Genomic DNA, 17,405 nt, shown 5'->3' with positions numbered 1-17,405 from the left:
TATTAGCCAATTTAGTTTGGTTGTAAGTTGATTCATTTGTTGTTTATCTTATTTCCTTCTAGGTTTAAGAAAATGAATGATCATATTAATTTAGTGTGATAAATAAATGTATGATTAAGTTTGATATTGTCATTTACTCAAGAAACCTTTTTTAAACTCTTCCAGGGTGGCACCAGTCACCTTATTTTATTCTACTATAGAGCCATTTATCTTTCTTCATGGTATGGTTTTGTGGGACATTAGTTCATTTGAGAGACCATCCATCTAGCCATACACTCGCATACCCAATATTTATGTAGTACTAGGATTTGAGGTTGCAATGGTAATTGAAGACCTTGTCCTCATATGACAGACACAGTCCTCAATTGAGGACAAAACCTTGTCACTCATTTACTTAACTGATTCAATTGAAAAGTTTCCTTTGTTTTGCATTTTTAACATCAGAATTAAATATATTGCTAATTGGCATTACATTTGTCTCCCCTGATAAAACTAAGTTTAAAATCTATTACGTCTAGAATAATTCAAATCTCCTAGCTCCCATGCTTTGAGTATGAAGAACTTTCCCTGATTTTGCTAGGTCAAAATCTGATTGGTGTGACAGCTTAAACATGATTTAGTGTCCATACACACCTGCTTGTATGTCCATCAGTTATGGATTGAATTGTGTCCCCCACAAAGACATGTTTAGACCCTAATTTATGATCCCACATATGTGAACTCTTTTGTAAACAGGATCTTTGAGGATGTTATTATTGAAGGCGAGGCCAAACAGAATCAGCGTGGGCCTTACTCCATCATAACTAGAGTTTTTATAAGCATAATTTTTGACACTGTGGTAGCAAACAGACAGGAAGAAAGACGGCCATGTGATGGAGGCAGGACTGAGTTATGGGTTGCTGAGAAGCCTCCCCCAGAACTAGAGTCTGGAGAAGGATGGTCCTGCTAACACCTTTATTTTGGATTTACAGACTTCAAACCTGTGTGACAATACATTTCTGTAGCGTAAGCCAGCTAGTCTCTGGTGCTAGCAGTTCTGGCAAATTAAGATGCCATTTGATAACTAATCTTAATACTAAGCCAGATTCTTCAGCCCGGAGGTCAGAGAATCAGGCATCAATTCTTATAAAATAATAGGATGGAATAGATAGAAAATCGTATCTTTTTTTTTACATATCTATGTTGTTTATTTTATTGACTTGATGGTTTTTAGCAGAGAAAGTCCACAACAGCTCTCACTGCAAGTAACCCCAAGGGATCTTAAATACAATCACTGTTATTTTTTAACCCATACATGGGGCCTTGGTAAAAACCAAGGCCTTCAAAAAAATTGAGTAGTAACTCACAACCATTTCTCTCCACGGAAATCTTTAGTAAAAGGTGAAAGATTTATACGATTTGAAGAGAAACTAGAGTATATTAGAAAATCATATCTTGATAAATCTCCCTTCAAGAGGACCTGGTCAGGATATGTGTTGATCAAGGTCTCTCTGCATGGCAGAGAAGAATCTGGACATCCTTGGAATTCCTCTCTAACTGGGTCATACCACGTGCAGGTGCTACAGTCTGGTGGTATAGAGATGACAGTCATTTGCATTCTTGATAAATCTGGAAAATGGAGGTGAGATCATGATGTTATAAGAAGTAACATTTTTTAAAAAATCTCTGTCATGACTGTCTGTACTTGGGAAACAGATGAAAAATGGAACTTATTTTTAACATCTAAGAAATGTTTAACTGGCCCATCTGAAGTAATGTAGAAATAGATATGATTTAAAGATACTAAATTTAGATTTCAAAAATCCAAGAATGTTAAGTGTGAATTGATAAGGAAGAAGGGGGAGTAGATTGTATAATATATCAGGTCAACAGGTCATATAATATGCTCAGAATTAAAATATGGCTGTGCAACAAAACACAAATGTTACCTAAACAGTCCTCTTTTAAAAAGTGTAAATCTCTAGGCTACTTTTGTCAGAAGAAATCAATGCTTTATGCCTGAAATTTTTTCTTATACATAGCTAAATAGATATTCTCTGATGACTGTATAATTCTATTTACTTTGCTTGGATATCTCTGAAAATTAAGCAGAAACTTCCAAATATAAGCCCAAAGAAAGACTTGGACGTTACCATTGATATTGATAGATTCTTTAAAGAATAGAAATCGAGTAATTCTCGTTAGCAAATTTTTTGTTTGACTCTAATATTTAACCATTCTTACCTGATACTGTTGGTCATAATACTAAAACCTTTCTTCCTACTACACGTATTTGTCAGGCAGCATATTTACCCAGAATTTCCCAAACCCTTCTTCTCCAATACTTCCTCCTCTGCTCATACTCAGGGATGACCCAAACATCAGCTTAAGGCTTTGTACAGAAACTTGGGTTAAACCAGATTGTGTGCACGTGTCTCCCTTGCCTGAGTTGTAAGATCCTTGAGGGCAGTGACTCTTACCCTATCTTCTTTCTAACTTTAATAATCACCCAGCAGAGACCCTGTTGTGTAGGAGAAACTCAGCAGTTCAAGGACTGGAGGGATGGATGAATGAGTGAAAATTATATCTCCTATTCTGATCTTGGTTAGGTTCTTAAGTCTATAATTACCTAATTTTCTAACTCTGCTTATATATAAATCTCAAATACCCTGTGGCCCTGGAGAGACTGGAGTTAAGAAGGGCCCATTAGCTAGGGAAGAGAGAGACATTTTATCAGTGAAAAGTCTTTCTTTACTTGTGTTTCACCTGTTTTGATTAGTGTACCAAATCAGACTGCTATACATATGTTAAAACAAGCCGTGCAATGTTTGTCCTGTGCAAAGATAAACAAATGTGATGTTAATGTGAGTTGAATGCAGAATCTTATTTTCTCTCCATAGCCTCCAGAGCTTTAGGGAGTTTTTCACTGTCCCATTTAAATGACATCTTTCTTAAAGGACCGGTTTTTTTCATACCAATTATTTTCTCATTTTCCCCCTGATTTCTTTCACTCAAGTTCAGTAAACCCTCATCTTCCAATATATTATCTTCCAGCTCATTCATACTTTCACCCATACTCCTCAAAATCAATTTAGAATCTGATTTGGAGCCTGTCTCTCTGAGTGTAAAACACCTCCTGCTATAAATAAACATACTGAATTTACTTAGGTTTGATATTACATGAGTCACAGCAGCATGTGTTTTCCTTCATGCTATCAGCATCTTGTGGATTGAGCCCTCATCTTTTTTTTGTCTGAAAATCGCAGTATTAAAATTTGTCTTGAGGGGCAAAAATAGGTTGAGTTAACTCTTATCTGAGACTCTGGGAAAGAGTCAAGTTAAATCTGATCTACTGGCCTAATGAAACAAATATAATATTTCTCTCTATTTCTCTAATTCCCTTTTTTTGTGAGGGTTATGGTTAGTAAACTTGTGTATATTAGATAAGCAAGGGATATTCAGAGGAAGAACAATGCAAACGGCAATCCTGCTGTTTCAACCTGTTTCATGATAAGAACTTGAGGCCTAGAGAAGTAAATGACTTAGTCACAAAGTAAGCAACTGATTGGGCTGGGATTTCAATTCAGGCTTTCAGACTCTGAATCTCACACATAAGCACTTAGCAAGTCTCCTTCATTTGGCTTAAGGTGGGATGTTAGGTTTTCCTCAACATGCACACGCACACACACACATGCACACCAAGAGATTTATTGTAAGGCATTGACTTACATAACCTTGGGGCTTGCAAGTCCAAACTGTACAGCAGGCTGCAAGCTGGGGATGCTGATAATGGTGGTGCTGAAAGCTGAGTCTGAATTTCCCAGGGAAAGCTGCTAACTAGAAATTCTGGCATAAGCCAATGATGAAGTTGAGGCGGAAAATTCTGCTTCTAACCACTGAAATCCTCAGGCCTGGCTTGTAAGGTCCCCAGTGGCTGGATGAGGATGCTCCTCGCATTGCTGAGGATACCTCCTTTGTACAGTAATGAGCAGTCCAGTTCTTGACCAAACAGCTGAGCACTGTAACCTAGCCAAGCTGACATGTGAAATTCACCATCACACATCGCAAGTAGGGTGAGCACTCCTTCTACCCATGGCACAGGGAGGGATGAGAGTATAAATGCAGATTTTCCATGAAGAAATCCACAGAAAAGCCTTTCTAAGCAATGTGACCAATAGAGGCAGCACCTGTTTTGGGCTTCCTCATTGGCCAATCTTTCAAGAATGATTTAGCACCTGACTTCAGAGTGTAGAGATTTATTTTTGTTATTTTTAATTTGGGAGCTCCAGTCAAACTCCAGGACAGGATGAGTCCATTTTATCGTCAATCACACTAAGGTGCATTTGAGTTTTTATTATGTGCTAATTATGGTTGTAAGTATCTTTACTTCTATTTGCTTGCCAAATCCTCAGAGCCCAGTGCAGTAGGTGATGTTAGCACCATTTTACAAATGAAGGAAATAAACACTAAGATTTTAAGGAACATGCCCAAGTGCTGCTGCTGTTGAATAATGGATCTGCTGGCAGTCTTGACTTCCATTAAGTACTACACTACTACAGAGCCAGGGTTCAGAGGAGGTACATAGGGACATATATATAACAAGATGTAGATTTGAGATTTAGACCAGTTCCACATGATTTCAGAACCCATTCCCTTTATCACCACCAAAAGTATGAGGCTGAGTAAGCCCCTTCACTTCGTATTTTATATCACTCTGCTTGTACCATTGTTTATTATTACATTCTCCTTTATTACAGCTATTTGTCCTTTGTCCTCAGGCCTTTTTTCTTCTGAGCTGTATGTCTCTGAAAGGCAGAGACACTGTATTTCTAGCCCATACTATGCTAACTATTGCCAATGTAATTGTCACCCAGCCTTTCCCAAGTGAACCTAGAAAAAATCGTTGGTAAAAGGAACCAACAAACCTCAAGTCTCGATGTATTTCTCTTTTTTTTAATGGAAAATGATTACCATATTATCTTAGACTTGCAAAAGATCACAGAGAAAAATTGTAGTAATAATAAAATAGTTTAAAATAATGAAATATTGAAAACAGTAGTAGAAATAATGATTTAGCACATACTGTGTAAGAGGCACTGCTCTCTCTATATATATATTTAAACACATAATATGTATATATTTAAATAAAATTTACATCCTAGATATATATTTTTCATATATACAATTGTCATAGCACCTCTGAAAAAAGATAAAATTTAGGAAAAGGGTTTAAGTAACTTGCCCAAGATATCTAGTTCAGTAGAAGATAAAACCAGCATTCAAATATAGGTGGTCTAGCTCCAGAGTCTTTTTTTAATATTTAAACAAACTAGTGGGTTTTCTGCCACATGAGCATTAATGCATAATGTTCTAGTTTGCTAGCTGCTGGAATGCAATGTACCAGAAATGGAATGGCTTTTTAAAAGGGGGAATTTAATAAGTTGCAAGTTAACAGTTTTTAGGCCATGAAAATGTCCCAATTAAAACGAGTCTATAGAAATGTCCAATCTAAGGCATCAAAGGAAAGATACCTTGATTCAAGAAGGCCGATGAAGTTCAGAGTTTCTTGTCATCTGGAAAGGCACATGGCAAACACGGTCAGGGTTTCTCTCTTGGCTGGAAGGGGCACTTGGCGTCATCTGCTAGCTTCCTCTCCAGCTCCCTGGGAGGCATTTTCCTTTTTCATCTCCGTAAGTTGCTGGCTGGTGGACTCTCTGCTTCTGGTTCTTTGGCATTCTCTATTGTGGCTTTCTTGTGGCTCTGTCGTTCTTCTCTGCTCTCTCCAAATCTCCCACTTTCTCCAAAATTTCCTCTTTTATAGGATTCCAGTAAAAATATCATGACCCACCTAGAGTGAGTGGAGACATGCCTCCACCTAAACCTGTTTAACAACCACTCTTGATTGAGTCGTATCTCCAGGGAGATAATCTAATTAAAATTTCAAACATACAGTACTGAATGGAGATTAGAAGAAATGGCTGCCTTTACAAAATGGGATTAGGATTAAAACATGGCTTTTCTAAGGTACATACATCCTTTCAAACTGGCACATATAGTTACAATATGAGGAAGCTACTGCTGGTGTTTCATTTATAAGGCCATTCAGAAGACCTTAAAAATAATGACAGGTGCAATTAAATGATGGCATGTGTTAATGATATTTTTATCTCAAGCAGAGTCATGGCCAATTTCTAATATATTATAAATGTAATTTTATCTGGAAGAGACAGTAGCACGTAAAGAACATTTTACAGCTTTATGAAACAACACATGGGTAGCTGGCACTTCACAGAAATTAAACCACTGAAAAAACACTGCTGTCTCTGTGTGTGGATACTATGCACCTATTATTCAGGAGAAGAGGAGAATTGAAGTACTGTGGTGAAAGCCATATATCTTTCTGTAACAGAATAATAATTTTCACAAAACATTGATGATTTATATATTTGCTCTTTGTTCTTTACTTGTGTTTGTGTGTGCATCTATGTGTGTGTTTTATGAGTGTATGTTTAGAGGAATGTGTGGTGTTATACATCCACATATTTGTAAGGATGTCATACACTTAAATTGCTTCTAAAAATAATGATCTTATGCTATTCTGAATTTAAGTTTATTGCAGCCTCTATGTGTTTTGCAAAAGTTAAATCACTTTGTTGTTCACTTTCCAATGACTTGAAAACCCTTTAATTTCTAAGAAAAAGTTTGCAAGATCTCTGTCTCTTCAATTCATTCTCTTTTCTGCACCACTACTGCCATTATCTGGGTTTAGGCTCCCATAATTTATCTCCTGGACTGTTTTCATCACCTTCTAATTGTTTTCTTAGGGTTCAGTCTCTTTCTCCTAAAGTTTATTTCCCATTTCAAGGTCTTTCTATAACATGGGCTGTCTTTGATTCTCCATTAGCTACCAAATGAAGCCCAAATTTCTCAACTTTGCTCATGTGACCCAAGACACAAGTATCTTCATCTCACTAGTCTTTTCAGTTCAAAAAAAAATTTATTAATGATGCATATGCCTGACAATTTATAATCCTTACATAATTGCCTCTACAAGCATGCCTCTTGCTTGTTTGCTTTCCAGTCAACACATTATATGTGTATCTATTTCACTTTTATTTCCTTTTTAGTTGTTGTTCGTAGGTGTATGTTGCCTCAATACCCTACCTTCCCATATTCTAGGATCCTAAGCATAGTGCCCTGAACATATTACATTCTCAGTACATACCTGATGAGTTGAAATATTGTTTGCCAATCCTGAATTTTGGTACATTCTGATCATCTGATGTCTTTAAGATTCTAGTGGTGTAATCAAGATATTATCAATATTTTTCTTTCATTCGTTAAGTCTACCTCGGTATGGCAGAAGTAATAACTCCTCAAATAGACTAAAACTTAGTGTTTATAATTAACTTCTAATATTTAAATATAGTCTGCCTATATTTGTATTATATATTCTATTATTTGCTTGTTTGTTGTCTATCCTCTGCTATTATAATGTTAGATCCACGAGAACAAATGCCTTGCTTCATTTATCTTTATAACAAGACCTAGGAGAATATAGGGGAGATAATTTCACTATACTCAGTATCTCTATAGTCAATAAATATTTTGAATAAATTTACCGAGCACTTATTATATCTCAGGTACTGTCATAAGTACTTTGCGTGTATTATCCCTTTCAATCCCTCAAGATCCCAGTTAAGTATAAATGCTATTAATCTGATTTTAAGGCTTGGCATATAGATAGGCAGCTTGCTGAAGGATACTCGGCTCATAAGCGGTAGACTCAGAACTTGGACCCAGACTTGTCAGATATAAAAGCAAATGCCCATAACCATTGTGATGTTCTTCCTCCAAGATAAATCCCTGGAAGAACTTTTGCATGAAAATGTAGGTGGAGTTTTCCCCCCTGGAATCGAGGGCGTTGAACAGAGTAAGATAATCAGATGACCCTGGGGTACCCCTAGGATGAGGTGAGCACAGCCAGGCTCAGAGCAGGCAGTTATTCCAGATGGTGAGATAGAAGCTCAGAGGCACATACAAGGAGTTGTTCACAAGTCCAAGGCAAATAATCTAATGTTCTATCAGAAACATCGTTAATCAGAAATTGGGTAACTAGAGAACAGCCGTGAACCAGAGTGTTGAGTTAGAATGGCAAGTGTATGCGTCTTTCAAGAGCAGGAACACAAATGGGTATACAGGTGGACGGGAAAAGGAGCATCCCTGGGACACTGATCTTACTAACGGAGTGATAAGGACTTACATGCATTCCTAGTGTTTCTCAGCTACAAACCCAACTCAAAAGAACTTGAGAATAACCCCTTCTCTCCCCAGGATCCAAACTAAATGCCAAAAAGGTTTCTGAAGGATTTGGTAGGGCTGACCAGATAAGTTCATGTGTCTGAGCCCCGTAATTGACTGTCTTTCCCCTCCCAGAGTCTCATGGAGCTGGGAGACGACACACACATCTCTGTTTGCCCATAGTTCTGCTCGCTGTATCACAGCCATTCAAGAATACTGAGTATCAACTTTGACGAGAATATGTTATATCCTCTGTTCAGTCTGCTCTGGTTCTCCAGCAGCTCAGATGTGCTAACCTGTTAACTAAGAATGATCAAATCTAATTTATGTTTGGTGTGCTGAATGCAAGAGAATGTATATGAAAGCATTATGTGAATAGGGAAGTACATATAAATAGGAGGTGCTATTTTAATCATAAATATCATAAATCTGTGCAAGGGTGCATTCCTATCTCCAGATGCTTTCACACTAAATTTCCATCATAACCCCATGTTCCTGTTTTGTTGGCTTGTTTTTTTCTTTTTTTTGATTGTCCACTGCCAAACCAAAAGTCACAGTTTTAAGAGAACACATATTAACCTAAATAACTCTCTAAATCTCTGGTCAAAGGGTGACTCTGGGAGCTAAGGAGAACCTAGAGCATTTACAATTTTTCCTGAATTGGGTCATGTTTTGGGGGTGGTGGTGGTAATTTTCAGGTTTCAAAGAGGGAAAATATAATATAGACAGTTGTTCTAGTTTGGTAGCTACCAGAATTCAATGTACCAGAAATGGAGTAGCTTTTAAAAAGGGGAATTTATTAAGTTTCTAGTTTACAGTTCTAAGACTGAAAATGTCCCAATTAAAGAAAGTTTATTTTAAAAAGTCCAAATTAAGGCACTAAGAAGAGGTTACCTTAACTCAAGAAAAGCTGATGAAGCTCAGGATTCCTCTCTCAACTGGAAAAGCACATGGTGAACTTGGTGAAGTTTGCTAGCTTGTTCTCCAGGCTTCTTGTTTCATGAAGCTCCCCCAGGGGTGTTTTCCTTCGTCATCTCCAAAAACCTCTGGCTACCTGGGCTTTCATAGTTCTCCTGGCTCTCTCGCAGCTCTCGTCACTCTCTCCAAAATACTTTCTCTTTTAAAGGATTCCAGTAAACTAATCAAGACCAACCTGGAATGGTGGAGTCCTGCTCCATGGAAGCCATCCACTCAATAGTTACCATCCCCAATTGGGTGGATCACATCTCCATGGGAACAATGAAAAAGCTCCCAGCCAGCAATATGAATGAAAATTAAGGGACATGGCTTTTCTGGGGTCCACCACAGATTCAAACCAGCACAATGAACATTACCATTTTCAGGATCATTATTTGAAACATAGTTTCAACAACTGAGAACAGACAACTCAATCTAAAAGGCACAGCGAATAGAGAATGATCCTGCACTAAGGACAAACAACGAGCCCAGCTCATTGAAGTAGAGGGATAAAAACTGGAAACTAGTATCTGAGACCTGATGATAGAGAGTAGAATGTAGGAGAAGAAGAAGAAAAAAAGAACAAGGAAAACACCCAAGTTCTTTTTGGGGGGGGGGGGGTGCGGGGGAGATGCGGTGCTGCATGGTCCAGGAATTGAACCCAGATCTCCTGCACGAAAGGTGAGCATTCTGCCACTGAACCACCCATGTACCCAGACCCGAGTTCTGAATATATAAGTTAGAAAAATGGAATTTGTCTCCAGACATTACCTCTATAATCAAAAACATTTATTTTTTCAAATGTCAACGTACCAGTCAAGTATAAGGGGAGAAATGGGGGATGGAAAAGACGTGTTTGTGTAGATGTGTGTTTTTTTTTTAAGTTTTGGCCTTTACATTAATGTTTGATATTGTACAATAGAATAATAGTTTGCTAACAGATTTAAAATAGAATAATAGTTTGGTAACAGATTTAACATGGTAATTTTGCAGTGGGATTCCTTGAAGGTGTGAAGGTCCTATCAGTTAAACCCCACCTCCTGCACAGGTTCTTACCAGTTGACAAAAGAGAACTAAGGAGCCAAATGTGACTCAAGGTTTCATTAATTGAGTTTTAATAACTCACAAAGTATAAGCTCCGTGTTCAAATGGAATCAGTGAAATTGTTTTGGATCAGAGGACAAAATGGAGGTTCCTATCCCATCTTTCTAGGGTGGCCATAACAAAATACCACAGACTTGGCAGCTTAACACAAGATAAATTTTTTGTCTCACAGCTCTGAAAGTTTGACGTCTGAAATCAAGATGGTGTCAAGGCCATGCCCCTTCTGAACCCCATCAAGTAGACTCCTACCTTGCCTCTTTGAGCTTCTGGTGTTCATCCACAGTTCTTGGTGTTCACTGGCTTGAAACTGAATCCCTCCAGTCTCTGCCTGTCTCCAGGTCCAAGTTTCTCTCTTCTCATAAGGACAGCAGTCACATTAGGTCTATCCTAGTCCAAGTTGGCCTCATTTTAACTAATCACTTCTTCAGAGACCGTACTCCAGATAAGGCTATATTCAAGGGCCAAGGGGAACACCTTGAAGGTATGTTTTTTGGGGGATACAATTCAACCTGTGACACACCCTTAGCTACTTTGAGTTGATCTGTACATGTACCCAGGAAAATTATATCTGATTCACCTCACCACTTGCAGAGGAAAGAGAGTTGCTCACCAGTAGAGGCTAGAAACAAAAGGTGAGTCTACCAATCAATTTTCATAGAAAGAGAGGGGAAGACAAAGATTTCAGAGGTGTTCCTGCAGTGGAGAAGCAGGTAAGAGAGGTGGAGAGGGTCTAAAGTGTTAACTTTGACTCCTAAATTGAGAAGGCAGGTGCTTAATCCCTTTTTCATGGCCGAAAAGAAGAATGTGAAGATATGATGGAAGGCGTTTGGTTTTCCCTTTCATGATTAACCAGTTCTATTTATGAGAATATAGAAAAAATGTTATTAAGTAAAGAAACAAAAGTGACCTTGATACCAAGTATATTATTATTCAGATATGGATATAGTCTGAATTTAATTTTTATTAATGTAGATAATAGCTTACATTGGCCTTATGGCGACATTACTAGCACTCTAAAATTTAATTAGATTTTTAGAGCTTCTGTTAATGTCTTTTGTAGGATTATGTAATCCGGGGCATCACCAGCTAGCTTCCTACATTTTATTTTCATTATGATTTGAAATAAGCAGGAATGAGATATTTCACATACTAAAACAGTTTGATTTTGGTGTCTTTAGTTGAGATTAATGCCAGGGGATTGAAATCATTATTCTTTAAGCCTAACTATTTATATGTATTTGTGTATCGGTCTTAAATATTTTTATGAACTAATGTGAATGAGTTTCTTTTACTTTTTAAAATGTTTCTGAATGTGGATTTTTCATAATCATTAGTTGACTATAACCATACACATGTATATATCCTCACAGTTGTAGTTAAATAACCATTTTGATGCAACATGTTTTCTGCACTATGTACGTTTCCCTGAGTTTTTTGTTCTGTTTTTATTGTCCCCTGTTACCACATCTGATTATATATGTAATATGCCTTCCCAGCAGTAGTGAATCCTTTAAATTAATAGAAAATTCTGTTCATTTTTTAGTATCACCACAGTAATACACTGAATTCTTTTGTAAAGTTTAACCCGTTTGTGTCCTTCCCTCACAATTCAAATACGAGAATTCTAAGAAAGATTAAATCACTACTTTACATAGAACATTCTATAAAATGAGAGGCTCTTTGTTAATTCTTAGCGGAGTTTTCTCAGTTATCATTATTCCAACTCTTGACTTTAGATAGCCTACAATTCAGCTATATTTTGGGTGACATTCATAGAGACAGGAAAAGAAAAACCTATCAATCATTCATATGAAAAGCCAGCTATTTGATCTAGAAAAGTCATTTTATTTGCCCCGACCTGTGTTAGTTCCTGTAAAATGGGAATTGGGCAGGATGGTCCCAGGATCCTTTTGAGCTTTAGCAGTATACAAAGGTAATTATTACAGGAGCGCTGAGTGTTTCTTGCTTTGTGTATCCCATTGTGAATTCAGCCAGCCTTTGTGCAGCCACCCTCTGCTTTAATAGTCGTATCCTTATATGCCTTCTGGTGGCTTTAGAGAGAGAGGCTGTTTAGGAAGGGACTTAATCTGGCATGATTAGCGCCTAGTAATTACAGAAGTACCAATTGGTCCTCATCTATAATTACAGTACAAGCTTGTTATTCATTTTCCCCTTGTCCATAACTTTTATTTGGAAGGCAGGGTAGATGTGGGAGCATATAAGGTTCCTAACCGAAATGCGTCCATATGTTTTTTTCCCCTGAATTAGGATCTATCTTTTCTGTTTGTTAGGCTTTTACCCCTTCAGAATTTATCAGGTCTGTTTATGCACTTAATGGGTTTGGAAGGGAAAGGAGGGCTAGAGTATGTAGGATAGATGAGAAACAGTTCTAAAAGCAGTGTATATTCTCATCCTAATTTGACGATAAAGTCAACAAATCTGAAATAATGGCAGGAAAAGATAATATGAAGTGCAAGCTTATAGGCATGACTCCCAAGTAAACCTATTTTCCTCTTGTCTGGAAAGCTCAAAGTTAGCTTTTGTGTATGTGTGTGTGTTATTGCTATACTGTCCTTGATCATTGTAGATAGTCATGGCTGCACTTTACAAAGAATTTTAAAATTTATTTCCTGATTAGTTCTTTACAATTATTCATAATGTTCATTTGAGTGAAATAAAATGATATACACTGAGGCGGGTGTTAACAGATCATAAAATTTGATATGTTTTGAAAAGAAACAGCAATGATAAATGACAGTGACCTAATTTGTAGAACAATCTTCTTGCATAAAATAATCCACTAGTTTGCAATTATGTGATTAATTCACCAAGAAAATTAAAATCAATCAAATCAGAATTATCAAGTTACAGAATCAAAAAAAATGTGTGGAACTTTTCAAATCAATCTGTTTTCTATGGTAAACTTTCATGTCAATTCCAAACACACGCACTATTTATGAATATTTTTAGAAGAAAAGTTTACATTTGTCACTAAAATTCGAAAGAATAATCAAGAAGAAAAATAGCAAAAATCTCCAAAAAGAATAATGGTAACTTATTCTTGGTATTTCTAGTGTTTATAAAGCACTTCTACATACATAAATCCTTATCTCGAAAGAAATAATGAAATAGTGAAGCAATGTTTATTAAGCCCATCTTAAAGATAAGGAAACGGAGGCTCAGAGGTAATTAAGTGTCAAGTTCATGATCACATAGTTTTTCAGAGGCAGAGCTAAGAAATTTCTTGCATTTCCTTTTGCTTATACCATTAAGAAAACAGAAGCAAAAAAATCTAAAAGTTGTGGGTTCTGAAAGATTTTCAGCGTATTTGATTATGAATCAGATCATGGAGGCCTAAATTCAAGCTTTATTCATAATGCATGAATGAAATAGGTATGTTCAACTTGAAGGTTGGGATTATAAGCTACAATAAATAAACAATAAATTATAGTTTGGTTAATATGTAAAATCACTGAGGTGATTTGACTTGAAATGAATGAATTACATGAAAACATATTTACAAAACTCTAATTGAAATCTAGAAGTTACTTGGGAAATAAAATCACATTTTCATATACTGAATATGAAAAATATGAATTTATTTATGTACATGCATTTTTATTACCTACAACAATCTGAAAAGGTAGATAGAATTAGCCTCATTTTATACACTAGGAGCCTGATGTTCAGGGAAGTTGAGTTCTCTGTTGTCACATGGCTACAAAATTGCAGGGCCGGATTTGAGTCTAGATTTTTTTAATTCCAAAATATATGCACTTACTTTCTACTCCATTTATGATCTTATCTCTACTCCATGTTACTTTCATATTAATTTGATGCTCTACAAATATTACATGACAGAATGGACAGGTGCCTGAACATGTGAACATTTAGAAAAAAATCATGCTCATGTTTATACTGGAGTGAGATTAAAATATAAGCTGTTACACTCAGTATAAATTAGTGGGTCAGTAATTAAGAGATACATTAAGCCTTCTGGAAGTAGATTAAAAAGGAGAGAGGGACTTAAGTATATTTGATTGTAAATAACTAAAAGCAGTGATTAAATCACAAAATATCAGGCATAATTCATCTGTCAGCAGCCTTAGGGACAAAAATAAAACCAGTAAATATGGTTTGGAAGCAACTAATCATAGCTCAGTTGTTCAAGAGAGGATATGCTTGAGACCTGCATAAAGGTAGGGATTAGTTTTTCCAGGAAAGGAAAATAGCTGAATGCAGCTAGGGCAGTGGAAGACACACGTGCAGGAAGCAATGGGCAAATTTAATATCAGTAAGGAAAGATCATCAACCTGTGTTTGGCTTTATAATAACCATTACTCTCCATTCAGGGTTATTGATTATTCTAGAGGCTGGGACAACAAGCATAATAAACTGTTGCAGCTGCTCTGAGATAATCATTATCCAGAGAGGACAATATAAATAAAGTGTTGAATTTACAGCACAAAAAAAGAGGTAGAATAGGGAGAATGTGGTTTCTTGCTTCCTCCCTTCCTTCTCAAAGACATTCTTGGTTTGGTCTGTTTTTTTAAGGGGAGATAATCTATACTTTTCCTTCCATAACAGGAAATCTCTTCAGGGATCTCTACCTTAAATGTTCTGGTTACAGGTGAGAAGAAGGAGGGCATTTCTACTTTAACAGTAAAACAGATCACTGGTTTGCCAACGATTTAGGAAAGGCACCTCCAAAAATATGGAAAATTTAGTTCAGTGTCTCAATAAGTGGTGTATGTAAACTTCTTACCTCCTCAGATAGTCATTCCTGAAGAGTGTCCTTTGGGCTGGGGATTTCATTACTGTGTGGCTGCAGAGGGAGAACTAAAACCAAGCTTTGGATGAAGACATTGCTGCACAGGTCAGTTGAGTTAACTGTTAGTGACCAAACTTTTCCAATAGATGAAGTTGAGAATTTGCCTGTCTTCTTTGCTCCTTTAATTCCCCCCCAAATTAGGGTCAATATTCATCCTATTAAGTTCAGATTGTATTTGTTCCTGGTAATATCTACTGTGTCCTGGATGTTTTGCTAGGCATGATGTAGATTATTTTATTTGATCCATATTATAGACTGGTCAAAAAGGTACTTTTATCCCTATTTTACAAATCAATAATTGAGGAGAAGAGAGATAGAGTAACTTATCAAGGCTATACAGCTTGTAGCTGACAGCACTGAGATTTGAGCTTGGGTCTTTTTGCATCCAAAAAAGATGGTCTTTTACTACATTGAACATGCTTGAACATGGAATGACTTGCCTTCTGAGGGAGTGGTGTCCCAATCTTTGAGCATTAATAATAATGGTAGTATTATTATTAATAATAATAATACATTATTAGAGGCAGCTATCTAATACAGTATTAATAATTTGTCTTCTATTAGCCATTGAACTAAACACTTTATATATGGAAATTCTGAATTCTCAGAACCCTGTGAGGTAAATACTATTATTATCCCTATTTAAGTTGAGGAAACTGAGTCACAGAGAAGTAAAGGTCCCTTGTATTCCATCATAGACTGATGTTGCTAGAATTCACAGCAAGTAGCCAATAGACAAGCTCCAAAGAGTTCATGCACTGTACTCTTTGTTGCATCCTGTTAGCTCCCGAAACTGGGAACTGTTCCATTCATGCCATTCCACAATCCCATCCTTGGCTGTTCTTCCTTGGTCTTCCTCTGATTTGTCATTTTCTCTTAAAATACAGAATCCAGGATTGAATACAATATTCCAAGAGTTATTATTTTTTCTATTATATTATTGTTAAAGATATTTCTGGTTGATTTTGAAAGGTATTTAGGTGTTAGGTTTTTAAAAAGATATTTATTAGTTTTGTTCCTTAATAATGAAAATTATTTTATAAAAAATTAAGCCCCAACCCTCACAACCCAGAGGATTCTTGTTTACATTAGAAAATAAAATAAAGTAAGCTGAAAACAGAATCCACATGTAAGATTAAAAATCCAAACAGCAAAGAGAGATTTAAAATATTTCTTATGACTTTTTACCGGGAAGGAAATTATGAATACATGTTCCAGAGATCTTCTGACTAGAATAGTACGTAGAGACTCATTTATTTCTTCAAGGCTGTATCTTAGTTCATTTGGCAGGTATGTAAGATATGAGAGGCTACTATTTGAATTAGTGGTTGACCAAACTTCCCAGATCCTTTTCTCATGATCTGCTGCTATATCGTATCTCCACTCTTCCATACTAGGCTTATGCAGTTGTAACCTAAATGCAGAACTTTCCATGTTGCTGTGTAATTCTTTGGGCATATTTTTGCCCAATGCCCTTCTCTCAAGATCAGTTTTCATCCTAAGTCTATTAGGATATTATATGTTAGTTATCACTCTCAGTGAGAAGAGTGCAGAGTACTCTGCCACTTGGCTGTGCTGGGAACTTCCCTTTTATATTAATGGTGTCTCAGCACCACCAGCTGAAAGAAGATTGTGAAAACCTTAAGTTGCACTTAGAAGGATGTCTGCTTTGTACTTATTTCTCAAAGATTCCTGCTCAGAACAACAATCTATCATCTCCTATGGAGTTATTAGAGTAGCAAAGTTCCAGACGTAGGACCAGGACTTCATTTGCAGGAATGTGATGTAGAGGAGAGACATCCATCAAGTTTAAGTGTAGTAGTTGAAACCATAGAGTTTCTATGTAATTCTCAGGTTGAGTACTGAATTGCACAACATCTTGCACAGTATAATTTATTATCTGAAAGATGTGCCTAAATTAATACTATTTGACCACATTTTAATCTCACTAAACTGATATAAATTATAAATGGCTGTTATAATGTATGACTCCATTTTCATACCAACATAAGTTAATATTAACCAATAAAATGAAATGTGTTTAAAAAATGAAATATTTCACCTAACCCTGAGATACATATCTTTCTTGCATTAACGGACCTGTAGCATAACTTAAGCCCTGCTTTTTCTTTTACAATAAATTATGTGTATTTGTACACCCTAAGTATCAGGTGTATATACTTGAGTTTTAATGTCTTTAATTCTAAAGATACTTTAATTCTAAAGATACTAA

General features: G+C 36.4%; 1 protein-coding gene and 1 non-coding gene across 2 annotated transcripts in view; one reads left to right on the top strand and one right to left on the bottom strand.

Annotated features, from left to right (window-relative positions):
* CNTN4 (contactin 4) overlaps positions 1-17,405 on the top strand; it is an 831,113-nt gene that overhangs the window by 206,728 nt on the left and 606,980 nt on the right. The gene's annotated exons all lie outside the window — the stretch shown is intronic.
* On the bottom strand, positions 1,300-1,418 carry LOC143658188 (U5 spliceosomal RNA). Its single transcript, XR_013163190.1, has one exon. It is a non-coding gene; the product is annotated as a U5 spliceosomal RNA (small nuclear RNA).

The sequence above is a fragment of the Tamandua tetradactyla genome, chromosome 15 (genome assembly GCF_023851605.1).
Source record: "Tamandua tetradactyla isolate mTamTet1 chromosome 15, mTamTet1.pri, whole genome shotgun sequence".
NCBI classification, from domain to species: domain Eukaryota; kingdom Metazoa; phylum Chordata; class Mammalia; order Pilosa; family Myrmecophagidae; genus Tamandua; species Tamandua tetradactyla.
Note: the sequence above shows the minus strand (reverse complement) of the source record. Positions and strands in the feature narration are given on the sequence as shown.